Raw genomic sequence first — 6114 nt, forward strand, 5'->3', positions numbered from 1 at the left:
ACATTGTATGAAGCATTTTCAATTAAAAAGCCATTGTTCTTGTTTAACCAAAACTCTCAAGTTAAATATTGAATCAATGTTTTCAATTTCAAAAGTTTAGTTCCGTTTTGATATAAAATCAATTTTAAATCGTATGGCAAAATTCGTCAAACAGAAAATAAATATCATAAATATGTGAATTTATAATTGACTTTGTGGGCTTAAACATTTCAAATGTGCATAACTTTTTAATACTATTTTGGACATCAATTGTACGGTTAAGTAATGTCTACTGATTTAAGCTTTGTATTTTTATTATCCCCTCCTTTTATTTTTTAAGACCTCGTACAATTCTAGCATTAACAAGAAGCTTCAAATTTAATACAATTTGGCTTTATTGAAACTCACACACACGCACACATACTCACTAATTAAAAATATTTTATAAAGTTAGAAGACCCGTATTTGAACCGAAACTCACCGTCAATCATTTTAGCACTCAAGACTGTGAAGGTGTGTGGGACTTCCTTTTGGCAGCTGTAATCAGAAAATGGAAAGTTTTAATTAAATAGAAAATATTTATGCAGTATTTATGCAAATAAAAAGAAACAACATTTAAGAAACGCACAACTTGCGACCGAGCGAAAATTACTGTAAAATATTAAACAATTAAGTAGAAAGAAATGTTGCCGCACAGCACAAGTGTTAATAATTGAAATACACATAGCTGCAAAAATGTTGGCCACGAACAACTTGCTAAACAAATAGGCGAAGCGAAATTTTAGCCTGCGGCCAATTAATAATAAATCGTGAGGGGGAAAAAGTCTGAGATGGAGGCAGAGGCGGCTGCCAACTAATGATGCGCTCCATTTGGGCCGAACCACGTGCAACAACAAATTAGCGCCACAAAACGGGGCAGAAAACTTGGGTCAGATGGCCCAAAAGTCAAAAGGTGGCCGAGACAAGAAAAAGATAAAGGTGCAAAGGAGAATGTGGCCAAAAACTTTACCAAAGGGTCGTTCAATTGGTCTTAGCAACTGTTGCGGGCTTAGCGCCTGATTGAGCGCGTCCAAATTTAAGGAGCATTTCCTCGTTTCCCCGTTTTCCCGTTTTCTCGCCCAACTTTCAGCGCCTGGCTCTTGGCTCTTCCACGCTTTTGTTCGCGTCACGGACTGATTGATAAGGTAAATTCGACCCGGGCGTGGGCAAGGTCAGCACAAAAGTGATTCAAACAATTTGTTGAAGAATTTTTGGTGGTTGCAATTTATGAATGGGCAACGGTATTTACCTTTGCTCTGCATGTATTTGCTTATTTTAAAATTAAATCAAGTTGCCTTATTGCTTTGTGGCCAATGAATTAGGGCAACTTGAGCCTAATTGCATTACTTAATTATCCTGGCAGGTGCTTATGGGACTGTGCTGAGTTGGACTCAAAGGCAAGTCAAGTTTTAGAAATTAATGGCACCTAATATTGAGATAAATGAAGACTTTAATCTAAATAAAAGCACAAAGGAAAAATGAAATATGATGTAGAATTGAAATTAAAACTAAATAAAAGAGAAACTGCGCCGTAAAAATGCCTCCTCAATCATATTATTTCAATTGGGAAACCTTTGTGAGCTCAATTCCGAATTCCCATAACTTCGCCAGCATTTTCTAATCTATTTCGAAATCAATTTTCAACTGCCTTGGGTGCCTTAATAAGCCCGAATCGAAAATAACAAAAGCTAATCAATCAAAATGCGCAGCCTGTTTGGCTTATGTATTGCCAATACCGCCCAGTCGTTTCGGCCTTTGTCGAATCAGGCAAACAATTTACGCACTGCCAAAATACAAAATACATAAATAAATAAGCATAAAACTGCGAATTTGTATCAAGAAGCAGCCCAAGTTGTGTTTGGGGCCAAGGTCGAATTGCCGAAATTGCGTTCCACTCGAGATTAGCCATGCCTTAAACTTCTGACTCGCCTTTCAATTTCAAATATCAAAACTCATTTTGACACGCATCAAAAGTGAAAACTGACAGCGTAAAGAATGGTTCAGGAGAATTGAATTCATACCTGGAGGCGTAGGGGTAGGTTTGATTGATTCTCATATTGTTCAGATGCCTTTGTTTATAGATGATGATGATGATCATGATGCCGATGATGAAGATGGTGTGAGGAGCTGCTTAGATGTGTTGGATATTTATCCCGACAACAACCACAAGTTCAATTAAATTTGCTTAATCAATTGTGAATGTTGAACAGAATTAGGGTATATCTGTTTTGCGGCGTAATTAAATTTTCTAATTGAGTTGGCATCGACTTGAAATGTGCCGCAATATCGCTGACGTGCCACAAAATTGACTTTGGCTAATTTATAAGCGGCATACTTTTTGGCATTTAGGCCATGTGCCTAGTATTCTGGCCTTGTTTTGGTCTAGGGCCGGGCTATACAAGTTCGCTGGTGTTGCCAATAAATTATTTATGCTGGTAAAAAACTTGCGCCACATAAAAATACTCTTAACAGGCCTAAAGGCAGGCAATACTTTATGTTGTTTATGTGCAAATTGTTTTCTCTTTGTTTTTTTTTTTTATTCTTTTCTTTTCTAAGTGTTTTGATTTATGTACACAAAGCTGCCACGCCTCAGTCGTAATTTATGCCTGTATACACAGTCCCGCAAAAGCCACATAAAAAACGAAATGTTCTCAAACTTGAAAAAACATTTGGAATACATTTGTTTAATTAGTGGTTGCACACGCAGAATGATATGACTTATTACACGATCTTAGTTATGAACTTGAGAACCCAATATAAAAGGCAATTAAATGCAATGCAGACTTTTATGAAGAGCTAGTCAAAGATTTTTTTAGATTTCTTAGCAATGTACTATGCCTCAGCGCACATAGTTCCCAAGCCCACAAATATTGGCAGTTATATTTGGTATAGGATACATTCACGGCTTACAGAGACCAGATCTTTCTTTATCAAGTATCCCAGACAATTCGTCAACTGAATCCTAAAATCGATTACAAATTCCTGCACAGCAATTATATTCTATCTAAATAGTTCCAAGACATAAGGCTGCATAACTTTATGACAGCTCATTTTATTTACCCATTTTGATGAGTTCAGGAGAGAGAGAGAGTGAAGAAAAAAATGTGCCGCCTAGGTCTATACAACAAATTTGAAAATAAATCACAGCCGGCAGCAAGGATACAGTTTTCCTGTTTCGAAAGAAGATGGCATGCATAATTAGAGCAACCTGTCTGCTAAAATGAATAAATTTGCGCCCTGAATGCGACTCGCATGTGTACACTTGAACATGAATGCAAACTCTCCTGTGAAAATGTGTATGAATGCATTCACGTATATACATATATGTGTGCGCAACTGTATGCGAGCGGACATTTGCAAGTGGCAAAACTGCAGAGATAAATGTAAAGAAATACATTTTGCGCCAGCTGCCAGCACTTTGCGGCAACATCTGACCACAATATGAAAATTGAACGACCGCATACTCCTTAAAGTTGAATAAGCTGAACCCAACTGAATCCCACCAGATACTAATTGCCCATACGAATATACTTTAAGCATTCGATAATGTCCACAACATCCAAATAGTTCAGATGATTGCAAATGTCTTGATCTCTTTGTTGCTTAATTTCAACTAATTTGAGAAAAGCAAATTTGTGTCTATGTGTCTATTTTTTATTTGTAAGTATATGTTTTATCTAGGGTAAATGCATATGCCCAGGAATTTAGACCCAGATCTTACTTCTTTGTACCCATCCGTCTGCAATTTAGCACTGTACCTTAATAAAGCTATCCTTTCATATTTATTATGTTGTATTTCACGCAATATCTAAATAAAATCAAAGTTAAAGGGTTTACTCGACTAATAGCAGATTATTTAGTTAACCCGTTGCGGTTGTATTTTGACTTGACTTGGCCAAAATGTGTTCATAAAATTATTAGAATAAAAAGCCCTTTCGGCGAGCAGCATTCCGTGAGCCACTAAAACTGTTGCACATAATTATATATAATTATTTTTTACAGCACGCCATAAGCCATGAAAATTACGGTCTTTACCCATGAGGCTGAAACCGCAGTTATGGCAATGTTTAGTGCATTTGGCCCACACTCACGGCCAAGCGACAAAAACCAAAAACCCAACAAATTGCGCTCTGTCCCATTCAATAGATAAATATGTCTATGTGTATGTCCAGCTGATGGCTGATTGCATCGGTTTATTATTTTTCACACACTATTACGCGCTCAATTTGCAGTTGCTAATCGACGGCAATGGTGATTAAAACTTCTAATGTGGCACATTGTTGCTAAAGGCAACGTCCTCCCATCCAGAGTCTGGGATTGCTTCGCTCTGGCTCGACCTTTAGTGCAAGACCTGACTTGACTTTATTGAGTGATTATTGATATTTATGGCTAGAAAAACCGGACTTAGTTGGCCACTTAATATGTTTAACAGAGCGTTGAATTTATGGCCTCGACTAATAGCTAACTCTTGCAATGCTGAACACGTCGAGTGCGATAGCATAACTATATATAATGGGAGTAAGTAAACATTAGAAATCAGACGACTTTTTTAATTTATGGTCTGATTCCATGCATCTCTTAACCAATAAATATATCTATCGACATGGCTGACATTTGTGTCTTAGAGAGAACTTTTTGCAATCAACGTGCAGGTTGATTGAAATGCGTTTATCAACATGTGCATTAATATTAATTATGCAGTCTTTTCAACATACATCGAATTGATTATATTATAATTTAATTGAATTTCACACACGTCTGATATATATATAGTATTTGTCTGTCCATTTAAAACACTCTCATTATATACATTTATCCAATAATAAACAGACGCAAGCATTTTAAAATAAGTTTTTGCCTACCTCTCATAACACCGAGAAAGTCTATCTGCGGATCTGTTTGGCTGTTCCGACTGTTGTTGACATTAATTGCCAATTAATTTTGCTGCTGCAACATTAACAGAATTCAATAAATTAATAATATTTCGTGCTCTTTGAAAACAAATATCTGCATAAATGTATTCATATATATATACTATTAACAGTTCGCTATGTTAATTAAGAGAATTGTCAAATACAGAAAGTTCGCCAAAGTGGAGCAATTATCAATAAGCAGCGTTTGTCATTCCAAGCATCGAGGAGTCTTCAGTTTGTCCGTTTGGGTCTCTTTTTAATGGCCTTTTAATCGAGACAGCAACTTTAAAAGCCAAGTCAACAAAAAAATAACCCAAATTCTAAAATTGCCTAATAGAAATTTAACAGGGTGCGCACAAAGGCAGACTAGTTTTTTTGTTTGAAAAACTTTAAACGACGCCTTAAAGCCAAACCCAAACGTGCGTAACAAATGCCAAACATTTAAAAACAACACATTAGAGAGAGAAAGAAAGGGGAAGAGAGAGAGAGAGAGAGAGCGAGCATGATTGGGAGAGAGCTGAGTAAATAAGTGGACAGTGAACAAAACAAAAGTTAGGGGCAAAAATCACTCATACGCACTATCTAACAAGCAAAGAAATAGAGAGAATAGGAGATAGGAGCTCAAAGCTTGGCACACACACGCACACACGCACGAGTTTATTTACGCTTCAATGCAGTTGGTTGGCATCTGGTTTGCGGGACTTGGTAGGTGTTAAACTTTGCTTCATTTTCGAACATTTTTGCTTTGCGCTTTACGTCATGTATTTGCCTTTTCGTCCCTGCGTCGCAAACACAATACGTGAGATCAAAGCCTGCGTAAGAGTAACAAAACATATATATATATACTTAGAAGTACATTCATATAAACTTGTGTAAAAAACGAAAGCATAAAATAAAAGTTTGACGTCGCTTTGTTATTTGTCTGTTCGTTGGACCAAAGTCAATTTATGGTTTGCTACCCGCGTAATTTCATTTTGTTTTGTTTGACTTGATTTTCGTGTAGCAGCTCGCAGATAATGCGACAGCCTATAAAATGTTGCCAAATTTGTGCTTTTATGATTATGGTTTAGTTTGTTTTTTAGCTCATAAAATAAAGAGCATAATTAAAATTATTTCATGGTCCAAATTTAATGCTGGGCCCATAAAGTTTTAAATCAAAATGCAAAATTTTGCAAAATATTAT

General features: G+C 36.4%; 1 protein-coding gene across 1 annotated transcript in view; it reads right to left on the bottom strand.

The window, feature by feature from the left end:
- LOC116651589 (uncharacterized) overlaps nucleotides 1–4963 on the bottom strand; it is a 38041-nt gene extending 33078 nt beyond the window's left edge. Inside the window, exons 1-2 of the mRNA XM_032438307.2 lie at nucleotides 4881–4963; nucleotides 461–516 (exon numbers count right to left, since the gene is read on the bottom strand). The gene's annotated coding sequence lies outside the window, so the exon portion shown is untranslated. The remainder of the gene's footprint in view (nucleotides 1–460; nucleotides 517–4880) is intronic.
- Between the last annotated feature and the right edge of the window lie 1151 nt (nucleotides 4964–6114).

This window comes from Drosophila virilis, unplaced genomic scaffold (genome assembly GCF_030788295.1).
Source record: "Drosophila virilis strain 15010-1051.87 unplaced genomic scaffold, Dvir_AGI_RSII-ME tig00000038, whole genome shotgun sequence".
NCBI lineage: Eukaryota > Metazoa > Arthropoda > Insecta > Diptera > Drosophilidae > Drosophila > Drosophila virilis.